General features: G+C 39.9%; 1 long non-coding RNA gene across 1 annotated transcript in view; it reads right to left on the bottom strand.

The window, feature by feature from the left end:
* Window positions 1-14770: 14770 nt before the first annotated feature.
* LOC140708414 (uncharacterized) overlaps window positions 14771-14985 on the bottom strand; it is a 45960-nt gene continuing 45745 nt past the window's right edge. The window contains exon 3 of the long non-coding RNA XR_012088584.2: window positions 14771-14906. This is a non-coding gene — a long non-coding RNA (uncharacterized LOC140708414). The remainder of the gene's footprint in view (window positions 14907-14985) is intronic.

The following is a 14985-nucleotide window of genomic DNA, read 5'->3' as shown; positions in this document are numbered from 1 at the left end:
TACTGAATTTGTCAGCTGTCTGTCCCTGTGTGTTGTTTCCCTTTGGATTCCCGTCAAGGATTGCCGGCTGAAATCATCTCTCAGCTGCTAAGTCTAGGAGAGATCAATGATGACACATCTATTGATGATACTTTACCTTCAAGTATTCAGCCCATGCATCATTTTAACAATGCTGATATGTTTATTGAGTGCCTGCTAGCATTCCCAATCAGAAGGAAAGTGATGTCAGACTACATTTTGGCTTGACTCAATTAAAAAAAAATCTTGTGTGCTCCCCACCCCCACCCCCCTTAGATAACTAATAACTCTCAACAGAGAATTTTCTGATGTAGTTTAGACCTCTCTCACTGCCATTATAATGTGGAAGTCTGTACAGTATATTTAAGACACACATCAAAATAGCGCATCCAATGGAAAGCATACATACTGGCAAGGATGCTATCATAACCTGGGGGACCTGGATGCAGACCAATAAAACCCCCCACCTGGAATAGCCCAATATTGTCAACAAGGTCCCAGCAGAGTTTCAGGCAGGCAATAACAAGGACTGCACCTATAAAGTACTGTTAATTGCAAAATTCAGATGGATGTTTTTTTTTTTTAACCTGCTGGATGTAACATTGGACTGGGAATATAAACAAGCTGTCTTGTTTGTGGTCTTTGGTCCACCAAGTTCCATACTGGCAGCTGCTCATCAGAGTTTCAGACCCAAATGTTTTCCAGCCGGAACTATATCAGGGACCTTCTGTTGCCAAGCTACAATTTCAAACCATACATGGATCTCATGAGTGAGACACGAAAGCCAGTCATGGACAGAAATGCCACAGAAATGCCAATTCTGAATCCACACAATCCTTGCTTTCAACCTGAGCAGAGAAACAGCAGAACCATTTCCATGTAATATAATTTGAGCACTCTCTAGGCTAAGAGTGGTGAAACATTGGCCTCTGGAGGTTGCGGGTTGTTGTGATCCAACATCTTCTCATAGGCTTTGGGGAATTGACATTAAAACATCAGGATAGCCAAAGGCTCCTACTAGAGGCATTGGTAAGGAGAAAGGAATACAGGGGCCTTGGTCATAGTTGATGGAAAATCTACTGCAGTGCTTGTTGAAGCTGCCATTGGGATGGTACAATTACAGAGGTAGATGGTCAGCTAGCATATCACCTTCTGCATGTGAATGCATCAAAAGGAATTCCCTGGAGAAGTTTTAGTTTTACTCCTACACATCTGAACTGATCCCGTATGACCCGCCTGAGCAGTTACCCAAATTTATAGCACATTAGATCATTACCGTACATATATACTACAGACATCTGCTTTGAATGGGAAAATAGTCACTAGTTGCCATAGAAGGCAATTACTAAGGGGATTAAGGTTATTCTTTCAAGGAAGAAAGTCACACTGAACATCAAGAGGATTTATGTTTTTGACCTCTACTGGCTGTTGAGTAATGAGTACTCTGAAAGGTTTACCTGGCTTTGCCAGTACACATTTCAATGATCTTTAACTGATATCAAAAAGTAGGAACATTTTATTCTGTTTCTGCCATCTTTAAAGATGTTGATCTATGTAATTCTGTGTTCTTACATTTGAAATACCTCCAGCACTTGTGTTTTCATTGGCACTTACTTTGAAGGCAAAGCTAGTGTTCATGTCCCAGATTATAATGTAGTGGAAAGAGCACTAAATCCCAAGGTTTGTCATTATAAATTTGAGCTTGGTCACCACCTGAAAGAAAAGATTATGGCCGAGGCTATCGATAACAGAAATAACTTTCTCTGACACATTCTTAATTAATTGAACAACCAGTGGTTTTAATTGCACAACCCGTGGTGCAGCCAGCCATGGTTTATGGACAAAACCACATTCCCCTTTTTCTTAAACTACCCATGTTGGTGTAATAGGATTTTGAATCTTTGGCAATCCAGATGTATCAGCCTGCAACTTCCTTGCCCAGCCCAGTCAGAATTAGGGGGCTGTGGAATGCATCATCCAAAACATATAACAGGAGAAACTCTGGCCACTCTGATTTGAAAAAAATAACAAAATAATTCTGAGATTCTTTCTTTGTCCTCGCCAGCAGGGACAAAGTAAGCAAAGAGTCATGTCCTAATGTGTTCAAGACTGAAGGGCAGGATCAGACCTGTTTGCTTCTGGAAATGTTATGGTTTTGTTCTTGCTTTTTGATTTTCTTGTTTGTTTGTTTGTCAGAAACTGATAAGGATGCCTGACTCCCCCGGGAGTTCTACAGAAATTTATAGACCTTCCTGACAAAGAATAAATTCTCTGATTCATCACAGCTGACATTATCCCAGTAAGGAGTTAATCCCAGAATGAAACCAGATAATCAGTAACAGGTTTTTCCAAACTCATCTGGGTATCTCATTATAAGTCTTTCTTTTGTTGTAATAACTTCAGGCAATTCCAAACTTGTTAATTCTGCACAAGTTCTATTTATTTATATCATTTCTAGGTTCCATATGAAAAAATAAAATCCAAAGGTATTAAAAACATATAACTTTTGAAAAGTCACTAGTATGTTGTTTATCTTGCAAAACTCATCCTGACAACTATGAACAAAGCTGTAGGTACAAATACTTAAAAATATGAAATAAGTTGTACTTGAATATAAACCACAGGAGTGTTGAAATATAGGCACTAGTACAGTGAAGAGTATAACAGGCTCTTTCAAGAGTAAAAATAAACAGTAAGGGCTTATATCTTAATAAGGCAGAGAATACATCTCTAGAACACTTCAAAGTTTTTAAGAATAAAATTATAATAAGCACAAAGCCTTATAACTTTCAATAAAAGGCATGAAAAGTATTTAAACTTTAAAAATAAAAATATGCAAAGTAAAAAAGCACAATTTAGCTCTAAGGATGCTGTTAACAAATAGAAAACCTCACCCAGCCTTGTCCACTTAGAGTTTTTGTGATGTCTATAGTCTGATGCAGCATTGTTATCTCTTTTTAGTGCCATGAATGGGAAGAGGTGTTTGTGGGGTTTTCATGTGCCAAAATCAAGAGCTTGGTTTTAGATGCTCTGTGTCCTTGGGTAAGTAGTGCCATCTTCTGTTCTACTCCAGGTGACAAAACACTTTGGACTGGCCTGCCATCAGGCACTACCGCTGGTACTGCATTGTTCAGAGGGATTTCACCTAAGGTGCATTCACCATCTTTTGGGACAGTGTTGGAACAATTGTTTTGTTCAGTCTTGAGAGAGCCTTGTAGACCTTCTCCTACTTCTACCAAGATCTTCTTCCTTCTATGCCTGCTCCTCCATCATGCATTCTTAATATAGGAAAAACACATTAAAATCAGTGAGAGACTCCAAATTGTCTCTTTGACTATAACATAAATATCAAGAAAGATGAGGGAGACAGATTATGAGTAATTCCATGCCTTTCCAACACACTTTATAAGTATTGGCTTCTCCTTATATAAACAGAATGCAAACATCCAACATTTACTGTATATTGGAAAGCAATCCAGCTACATTTTCAATTGTGTATGTGTACAAACATGCAAGCACACATCCATTGCACACATGCACTTTTTTGTGTGGGCTCTTTTATCCTAATTCTAGCAAACATGATTCCCCAAGAGAATGCTAAACACCATTTACTTTCCACTGCCATTGTGTGTGTTCACTAACTTTCTTGCGTTAAGCTGTTTAGAACAAATGGGGGGTTTCTCTGGCGCTGCTAACAATATTGTACTTTCAAAGGCATGGAAGTGGATGAAGAAGAATCAGTTCTTGAATTTGATAAACTGAAGCACGTTGGCATGTATGAGACCATTCCTAGAATCATGGTTTTGTTTATAGGATTTTATTTATTGTATGGGAAGCCTCAGTCCCAAATAATCATTATTTTCTGGGAGGCTTCATGCACTGATTCTCCGGATCTTTTTCATTTCAAAACAAAACAATAAAATAAGTAATTTTCTCCCCTGAAGGTACAAGGAAGTCTAAAGAGATGTTCAGGTGTTAACCCTGAAAGTGTAGAGAGGCTTATAATGGGTGTCGGAAGTGGAATTCACATAAGCTGCCCGCACAAAAATCTTCACCACCCAGAAATCAACCAGTTCTTCCCAAGATAAGCATGGAGTACATGTGTACAACTCTACAAGCTTACAGAGCTTCTGTGAGAAGGCAGTCACAGGCTTCTAATCGCAGGAACCCAGTAAGTCAGTTCTGTTAACAAGTATGGCTAAGTGGAGGACCCTAGGGGTTGGGCTTATATGTGCACCTGCACCCCACTACCCATTCTGCCCTCTGCATGGATTCACGCATACTATTTGAATACTCTGAACCACTCTGAGAAAAACCAGAATTCATGACAACATCTCTCTGGGATTTCGGTACCTTTAAGGCCATCCCTCTCTGCAAATGTTAACTTCCTTACTTCTGGGTATGAGACTGGCATTTGACTGCTGACATGATCTCAGAGTGGTGCTACACCAGAAAGAGATGATCAGCACAGAACTCCAAAGCACTTGCTCATAAACACCCCCTTTTTTTTTGACAAAAGTGTGGGTTTACATAACTCAGTCTAGCCATGCTGGACTCGTGCAGAATAAAAATGGGTGGAGATGGCATGATTTGGCTGGGTTGTGCCCTAACTTGTTTATCTGGCATGAAAGAAGGCAGGAAATAGATATTTCAGCAGATGAATCTTTCAAAACAGGAACTTAATTGAACAGGGTGGGAACTGTTCTACCCAATTGTCTTTTTCGAATCAGCTTGCAAATAATTCAAATAAAATCTCTTTATGGGATTCCTCCCTCCCAATGATATGGATTTATAAGAGTAATAAAGAAACAAAAAGTTGTTGAAATGCAGGAAAATAATAAACCTTGAAATTAAATAGCAGTTAATATTAAAGAGGCAATATATTTTTAACGCAATTTTCCACCAAAGCTGAATTTCCAAAATCTAAAAGTTTTATATGATTAGTCGGTGCCATCTGTTTTTCTTTTTTCTTTTTTAAAAGGGTTATTTTGTGGTTTTTAACATAAAATGTTTATTTTTGTTTTCTATTATATGTGTTGTAATCTGCTCAGAGTAATGCCGTGACACTAATGGGAGTGGGATATTAAATAAATAAATAAATAAATAAATAAATAAATAAATAAATAAATAAATAAATAAATAAATAAATAAATAAAAGTTGAATTTCAAAACCCAAATGCTGAACATTAAGAATGTGCATGAAGTCCTCTTTTAATGGCAATATTAAAAACTAAATAGAGTTGTAAGTAATCTGTATTTTTAATATATTAGAAAAGTTAGAGTAGTCAGTCATTAGACTTAAGTGTGCAGGAATTCAGATGGACAAATTGGACAGTTTCACTTTCTTCCACATTAATTTCTTTTAATTCAGTCCATCGAATTTATGATAAAAATCACAAATCCGGGAGGCAGATCTTATTAAACGTAATGAACCAAATGAAATGATTAACCGTCTGGGCTAACCAAATTCAATAGACACAATTGTTTCTGGCACTGGGAGGATCTACAATATTTGCATGTTATGTAGCTGATAAAAATTGAGGTGCCTGCAGGGATAAGGTGGGTAGGGCAGAGGTGACAACCCTAATTCACTGTTACAAATATGGCTGGATATATAACATTCAAAGTCAAACTTGGAAGTTGCTAAATATGGAAATCACTCTCCTTATATGAAGGAATCTTCCGGTTTCATTTTTTTTTTCAAATTCTAATGTTTTAAGTCTCACGTTTTTGTTCTTCTGTATATATGAAGAAAATAGCAACATTTTGTAGATTTATATAATAAAATAGTAAAAATCTTTCCCATTCCTTGAATAAATTCATTTTAGCTACATTCGGCAGTTCACTAGACTATCCTAACTTCACAAGGCTGTGATTGTTCCTATTAAATGTAATGAAATCAGTCCCTTGGAAGTGGTTAATAAAGACATGAGACTTCTCACTGCTCGAGATGCCAGATTTGTAAAGAATGAGACGTATGAGCCATATGTAGGCGCTTATGTCAGGACAGCACACTCTGTGTCTCCCTGTTGACTTCAAAGGGAGCTTCTGGGTGCTCTGCAGAAGGTCAGGCTATGCTAACAAGAGTCTGACAGTCTCACTCCAACTGTTTTGGGGAGACTTGGCCAGCCAGATCTCATTCATCATCAGGCTGCTTTCCAGCCCACCCTAGTGGTTACTTAAGGAAGCAGAGGAAGCTCTGAACAAGCTTCTGGCTCTTTCTCCAGCTGTGGAGCTGAGTTGCCAGATTCAGACAAAGGCAGGAGGTGGGAGCTCCCCAGAAAAATTTCTTTAGGTTGGATGGAAGGGAAAGTGTCAGCCAGTTAAGAAGGGCGTGGGAAAGTCTCAAGGCCTCTGTGGCTGGCCAATTTTCTGAATCACTGCCTCCGGGAGAGGAGGGGCAGAATTGGAGAGCTAAGCACAGTGACAACTTGGGGGAAAAACCCACCTGGAAAGTCAGCATGCTTAAGAAGATGTTCTCCACCCTTTTCAGGGCATGACAAGTTTGAATAAAGGCAATAAAGAGGGGAAAGGGGAAGGTGTCATGAAGGAGGGGGCAGAGAGAGGATGTTTTGCCTGCATAGGCTGTGGATTTTCTCCTGAAGACCAATTCTCTTCCTTTGCTTAAAGCAGCTTGTGTGTGTGTGTGTGTGTGTGTGTGTGTGTGCGTGCGTGCGTGTGTGTGTGTGTGTGTGTGTGTGTGTGTGTGTGTTTTCTCATGCAGATGAATCAGACATGCCAGATGCACAGCTGTGCATATTGAGCATGCAGGGATTGGATTAGCTATTTGCTGGCCAACAAGGAGCAGACTGGGCTTGGAGGTGATTGCTCACAGTTGTGGGGTGAAAGCTATGGAGACTCTTCTACAGTCATTAATCTTTTCCAACAGGCCCGGCTGCTTCAGACCAGAGCCGCTTGTTCACTTCTGCCCAGCTTCTCTTATGCACAAGCATGCACACCCATGAACGAGTACACAGTTATGCATGCTCATCTTCTCTCTGTGGGTATAATGAGACATCACCAGGACTAAACGGCACAGGGAACACGTCCAGGATGCCAGTAAGAAAGTGGCAGCCGCCAAGCCCATCTACACTGATAGCTGTCCGAATTGATGCTCTGAACACCACAAGTGCCAGGGAGGGAAGCAGGCTTTAACCACTATAAATATTTAATTATGGTAGATCAATAATAAATTAGCAAGAACATTGTCATGACATAAACCCATGAAGAACTATACCACAGACTGGGAACAATATAGCAGATCCCACTAAAGCAGAACCCCATGGTTTGGTTTGGTTGCATTAAGCAACACCACCACCACTACTACTACTACTACTACTACTACTACTACTACTACTACTACTACTACTACTACTGCTGCTGCTGCTGCTGCTGCTGCTTCTGCTTCTGCTTCTGCTTCTGCTGCTTCTGCTTCTGCTGCTGCTGCTACTGCTGCTGCTGCTGCTGCTACTACTACTACTACTACTACTACTACTACTACTACTACTACTACTACTACAGTGGTGCCTCGCTAGACAATGATAATCCGTTCCACTGAAATCGCTGTTTAGCAAAATCATTGTCTAGCGAAAAGCATTTCCCCATTGGAATGCATTGAAACCTGTTTACTGCATTCCAATGGGGAAGAATTGTCGTTGTCTAGCGAAGATCAGCCATAGCAAAGCCGCTTTGCGAACCGCTGATCAGCTGTTTAAATTGCTGTCTTGTGATGCTTAGGTCCCCCAAACACCTGTTTGTGAGTACGGAGGGAGCTGTCAAAATTGTCATCTAGCAAAAATCGGTTTGCGAAGCAGGGACCAAACATTGTCAAGTGAAATTCCCCCATAGGAATCACTGTTTTGCGAATCGCTATAGCGATTGCAAAAACCCAATGTCTAGCGAAAAAACTGTCGTGTGGGGTAACTGTCTAGTGTCTAGGCACCACTGTTCTACTAATAACAACACCAACACTGAGAAAATAGTGACTGGTTTTCAGACCCATCCACAAATCCAGCCCCATTTTGCATTCATTCTACATGTAAACAATTAAGCCAGTGGGCCTTAGAGAACTCTGGCCATCTGCATTAGATTATCCTGGAAGAACTTCTCTTTGCAACTGATTTCCATGATCAAGGAGTATGTGTTGATAATGTCCAGCAATTACAATAAGGGGTGGGGTGGGGTAAATGCAATCACATGTAGTCAGTACTTTATGACAGGGGGCTTTATTAAATACTGGACTGCTAACGTATTCCAGTTATAATACATTCATTATAACATGTAACTGTTTATTCATTGCATTTGCATTTCTTTCTTCCTCCAAGGAGTTCAGTGAGCAACATACGCAGAGTTCCTTAGCAGTCTCCCAGCCAGGTGTCCATACGCAGGCCAGCTTAGTTTCGCAAATAAGGTTACATCAGCTGCCTACAAACATGTTCCATAGTTTTTTAGATAGAAAACACACGGGAGGGGGGGAGAGCTTTCAGATCTGTGACAAATACCTGTGAGAACATCTCATTGATCTGTTTTTCCTCTCCTTTCTGTGGCTTCAGTCAGTGATAATGATAGCACATGGCCAACAGATGTAGTAATGCCCACCTTACAAGGGTTGCTATTTGTTTTGTTCAGCTGTTTGTTCAGGTTAGTAGTCTAAGGTGAAGTCCTATGCCACTTACCTGTGAGAATGCTCTCCTGAGCACAGTGGAAACTTCCTCTGAAAACACACGTGCGGGACTTTGCTTATAGCTAAAGTACAGCCCATCCTTTCCTGAAAGTAAGGCCCATTTAACAAAAAGAGACATCAGTCTCTTTTGTCTCATTCATCAGAGACATGGGGTTTTGAAGTGTCCGTGAAAACATGTCCCAGTATCCAATGGTGAACTTCACATGGTAGAGGTGCAGAAGCTGGTGAGCAGGAAGAGTGACCAAAGGATTGTCCAGATGGGCACCTGTTTCTCTCTATATACCTGGTCCACTGTTCTTTGCTTTGATATTTTTCCTCCTGTCTGTACAAGAAACAGGAACAGAATAGGGCAGAATTTTTTCCCTGTCTAGATATGGCCCAGGTCAACCACCTGCTACAGGAATAAGAAAATATCTGCAGGTCTTCTGAATACCGTGGAAACTCTCTCTGAAAGCATGGAGAGCCACTGAAGTCTACAACACCGAAGCAGGTGGTCTGATTCCTGTTAGGAAGATTCATACATTCCTTTGGCCATTCTGACCTCAAGGAAAATTACTTCCTTATTCGCCATATTCAATAAATATGTTTATTGGTCAGAATCTAAGTAAAAACTTGTCCATTAAGCCTTCCTCAGGGAAACTGTATGGGCACAAATTCTCCATGCTATCCACCACCCTCTTGTTTGTTTTCTATCTATAACAATCAGAGTTTTTAGTATTGCAGGGGAGAGGCAGGAGTTTGATCAGGATCCTCTCGTAGATCCCTGAGTGACTTGCGGTACATCTGTGAGGCTTTCTTGTCTCCCATTTGTTTAACGACTTTGATAAGGATAAAACTATCCCTGAACATAACCTTGGAGATGAGTGGATAAACTGTGGACTTTTTGTCTGAAAGAACTGTGAGCTCCATTCTGATTCTCAGAAGCACTCCATGCAAAACACTTCTTCCCAACCGATACAGCAAACAGGCACTCTGAAAGTTTAGAAAGCCTGACTGCCCCAAAAACCAGCATCCTCCCAATCCCAATCCCAGGGATTTACTTATATGGAAAAGAAAATTGACTGCCTGTCCAGCCCCAAGGGCATTGATTCTTTGGGAAAGCAGAGAGGGTGGACTGAATGAAGTCATTCTCTGAGGGTACAGCTCAACACATGGTTTTTTTTTTTTTTTTGGACATCATATATAGGGTTTTACTCTACGCAGTTTACAGACAGAGGTGAGCAATCATAAGTTTTAACTCAACATTCTTTAACCCTGAGGAAAAGGGGGCTTTGTTGGAAGTACATTGGAGTCAATGGAAGTTTTATTTATTTAAGGACTTGGATAGCACCTGAAATGAACACAAGCGAGAGGTCCGCAGCAGCCAGCACTCTAGAAGTGTAAGCAGTTGGAGGGAAAATCTAGTTAGAATGAATATACATGTACTGCAATTGATCACTGGGGGAATCTCTTGCTCATTTCATGGATTATGAAACCCTGGTTTAGATTGGAATGATTCATTGTATATGTGTCATTTTAATTATGCTTTAGTATTCTAGAGTTTGATGGTTAAATGACTGCTGATCAAGGCTTATAGCCTCTTTTTTCATCTTTATTGTGCTCTGCCTCCCATCCGGCAGTCCAAGGTGATGTGAACTTCCTGCTATTGACTTTTCTCACTCCTCTGTGGAGGTTGTCATGGAGAATTAAGTTATTGACAAATCAACAGCTTATGTGCTAAACTGTTTCCTGCATGTCTTCATCGTTAGGAATGTGGGAACTGGGTGAGACCTTGTTTTTATTCAGAAGACAGCCTAGAATATCCAGCGATGCAGTCTGGATTCTTTAACAGGACGGATTCATATTGAATTTCTTAGACTGTCAAGAGAAGTACAACTGAAAATACTGAACTCTAATAAATTCTCATGTTTTTCTAAGCATTGTGAAATTCAGTGCAAATGTCATTTCAAAATCCTTTGGCCCAGGGGAAAAAGGGGAGCTGATAAAAGTTGCTAAGGGTTGCGTGACTTTTAAAATGATCTAGGGTCAAGTTACACTCCTAAGTATACAGCCTAATTTTTCCATTGATTATGGCATGTTCAGGCAGCAGCACAAAATGAGTTGTGTTCTATCTTATCCTAACTTCTAATCTCCCCAGCAACATTATTTTGTTTCAGGAAGCAATCATATATAGAAAGTGTGACTGAGCAAACACAATAGGTGGAGTTAATTAATATCATGTTAACTGTGATAGCTGATGGTTGGCATTTTTCTTGTAAATGACACAATAGATGTTAATTGGTGCAACTCCCTATTTCAACCTGAATGTAGGAACTATTTTTATGCTTTAAAGAAATGTTATACCTACAGCATGAGTCACAAAGTCATTCTTTAATACTTTCCTATTATGCCTCCCATCATTATATAAAATGAGACATTTTTCTGCATGACTGGAGATTATCCATTTCAGAAGATACTGTGACTATGCCTACTATTGTGGGATGTGTATTTGGTGTTTCTTTCACAGCCACTTGCCCTTTTTTTTAGATATCCCATAGCAGTTGATCTTCATAAACACATGGAGAATAACTGTTTAAAGTACCATTGTGGAATACTATATGCACATATGCACACACACACATGCATGCATGCATGTACACACCAGGGCCTGTTTTTTGGGGGGGAAGCATGCATGAAATGGTAATCATGCAAGCAGTTTCTGCCATGTACCCAGTTACACATTGGTTGCAAAACTGGTTGTGTGACCAATCAGGTGACTGGTTGTCCTCAACAACCCGGTGGACGTTGATAACTTCATAGGTGATGGCCGCTTTTGAAAACAGATTTCTGGCCATTACTGCTATTGGTTTTGTTATGATTAAGTGCAACTGGATATTCATACAAATGCACCTACAAAGCTATGGGGCATAATCCTCTCATTCCCTTTACATAATGCCTAAACATTGAGGTTATAGAGATCAATAGTCCTTTTCTTTCTTTTTTCATTTCATCTGGAATCTGGATCTCAGATGAATGAAATAATGATGAAGAGTTGAAAAGGAGGGGAATGGAGGATAGATACAGAACTTCTTGTAATGGTTACATGTGCCATTTCTGTATGTGACAATGTGGAACATTCTGTTTTATTCATTTCTCCGACTGTGTTGAACTCTGTGATTATCCACATTTGCTTATGTGTTGTGCATTTGCACAAAGAAGGATAATGGGCCCTTGTTTCTCTCTCTCTCTCTCTCTCTCTCTCTGGAAATTTAAGCCTCTTGCAGTGGTTTTTATCTGAGCATTCATTAGGATCACACCTGCTTTCCAAACTAATCCACGAGGTGTCCCCAATCAAACTTTTGTTTAGAAACTATATTAGGTTATATAAGATTAACTACGTATGTACACCTCCGATACTGCACAATCAAAGAGCATTCTGTAAGCCATTGCTGATGAGAAGAGAAAGTCCAAACAAAAACAATTATAATTTTTGAAAGGGTTGTTGTATTTGGACCCTATTTAATAAGACCCTATTTGATAATAGAAATAATGATTATGCATATTTCCAAACTTGGAGAAATAAAAAAAGACAAAAATGTTGTGGCGCCATGGACAAGGTCTCTCCCCCCCCGCCGCCAGTATTCTGTATAAATTGTCCAACCGTCTTGCTAATATTTCAAGAAAATAGTGAGTTTCATTAAGTTGAATGGTTTGTACTTCCAGCCAAGATGGGGTGGGGGGGGCACAGAGGAATGAGGAGAAATACAGAGATTCTCTAGCCGCCTAGAGTGGTCTTAAATAAAATAAATAAATAAATACAATGTTCTGAGCCTGCAGCAATCTGAAGCAACTCTCCCTCCCTCAATTTTTCTTCCATTTTCAGGTACGTATTATGAACAGTAAGCCAGTGTCTGTGTACTTTAAAATGAGTCCCGTTCAGTTCAACAGAGCTTATTTGCAAGAAGGAAGCATAGTCTGCAGTTCTGCACCACTGAACTCACCAGTAAGTCTCTCTGAGGTAAATGGATCTTACTTCTGGGAAGAGGGTATAGTAGGACCATAGGCTTACTACAGGAATAAGTGTTGCTGAACTTGGCTGGACTTCTTTCTCAATATGCTGGCAGGAAGGCTCACTTGCAGACACAGCATCCAGAAACATTCTGAATACTTCTGAATCCATAAACATTCTTTTTTGGGGTTTTTTGTCTATGCCAAAAAACACTTGAACTGAAGTCCTATGTGTGGGTACTTCATTGGGACTTTTTTCCAGATATATATGGTACTGTAGATCTCCAGAGTTCTTCCATTTTAAATCTGGGTATATTATGTGTTGTTATATTTCTCGTATAAGAAGTCAGGAAATCCAGTCCTTTAAAAAAATGACTGCTGAAGGTAGGATACTGCTTTTGTGTCCATTATTTGGAAGACCAAGAAATGCTCCAACATTGTCTTTCAATACTGTGCCCATGTTGTCAGCAGATAAAAAGATGCCAGCCTTTACAAAGCAAAGACCAGCCTGAATGTTGATTACATGAAGGTCATCAATCAAAATGATCCGGAGGATCCCCTTTTGTGCTCATTATTATTCACAAATTGACACCAAACCACAAAAAGCCAAGAAATTCTACAGGATGCACTCTTCTGCTCACTACCATTCACAAAGTGACAACCACTTTGTGAACATGTGCAGTTGAGTACCTGCCTTCTGAGATGGAAAGCTTTGGATTGCTTTCACCTTTTAGGTGTTTTCACCCCATGCATCCCAGTGTATAGTACTCCTAGGTATCACTATTCAAAAGAGGGTTTCAGTGGGTTTCTGTAGTAAGATTGTTGTTGCTGCTGCTGCTGTTGTGTGCCATGAAGTCACCTTTGTCTTTTAGTGATCCTAACAGAGTTTCCAGGTATGTGAGTGAGTCCCCATTGCCAAGTGGGGATTTAAAGCCAGTTCACCCAAGTCCTAACCTGACACTCCATCTACTATACCATGTCAGCTATCTTTCATGTAGCATTTCGAGGAGATGTCCTCTTGGACACCAAAGTGGGGCACTGCATATCTTGATTTTGAGAGAAGGCAAAGGAAAAGATATGGATACTTATGGTATTGTCATTCTTGGTTATACACAGTGTGGGTCTTTAGTTGCCGAAAGGATGTCTAATGAAATTTGGGAAGCATGTCAGAGCTCATGGATTGTTTGGCTTTGTGACTTTTGCATTACAGAAGCTATCGCCATGTAGACATCAATCCTGAATTGTCATTGTTGTTCCATGATAAGACCTGTGGAACAGAAAATAATATAAAATAATTCTCTAGCCTCCTTCTTAATGAAGGAATTCATGAATCATCATTGTGTGCTTGTCACATTTATAGTGTTCCATATTCAGAAATGAGACTAATGACTGCAGCTACCAAAGTCATGTTTTGCTCTTTACCAAAGGTCAGCTGAGAGTGGAGGCATTATTCATGGAGGGGGAAGGAAGGAAGACCTATGTCCTTTGAACACACAAAGTCCAGAAACCGAAATGTAAATCCACCTCACTCCATACACACCTGCAGTCAGATCAAGGGTTAGTTCACAGATACATATTGATCACCTGGTTGAATCAGCCACTGTGATTTAGTGACTACAAACAGACATTTCATCACAGTGCCTGGTGACAGCCATACATGAACAGAGAATCTCCTCCATATTGCTTTATACCCCAAGCAATAAATATCTTTTAGAGAGGAAAATAGTTTTGTTGCATTACTTGAAGAAACCAAGTGAGAGCTTGATTAGCGATACACAGGACTTTACCACTGACATTGCATAATCAGTTAAACAGCGTTCTGAAATCCATTACTTATTGGAAGGGGCAAACCAAACAAAAAGTTACAACCTCTTATTATCTTGTTGTCTTGGTGACAGAATATCCATAATCATCATTCCCTGTAATACTGACTATGCATGGCTAGGACCAATGAGCTTGGAACCAAAAATAAACAAAATTAAAAATGTACGAAAATAAAACAGTGGATTTTACATACTTGAGAAACTCTCTATGTGTGCTGAAGAGTGTATATTTTTAAAAGCACAAATCTTAATCTACTTACCCCAGAATTGCAAGGGGGCCATGGAGCTGCGTGTATGTTTTCTTGTCATTATTTCATCACTGTGCAGCTTCCCTTGCTGATCTCATGTCCTGATCTTTGAAAGATCCATGGAGTTACCTTGTGAGGCTGTGACACCTTTTCATGGGATTTAATTGAAATATGGGAAGTTGGGGAGGCTGCTGTATGCCAGAAAGATCCTTACACAATACGAAGT

The sequence above is a fragment of the Pogona vitticeps genome, chromosome 1, assembly GCF_051106095.1.
Source record: "Pogona vitticeps strain Pit_001003342236 chromosome 1, PviZW2.1, whole genome shotgun sequence".
Classification (NCBI taxonomy): Eukaryota; Metazoa; Chordata; class Lepidosauria; order Squamata; family Agamidae; genus Pogona; species Pogona vitticeps.
The sequence above is the reverse complement of the archived record's forward strand: the minus strand, read 5'-3'. Positions and strand labels throughout refer to the sequence as shown.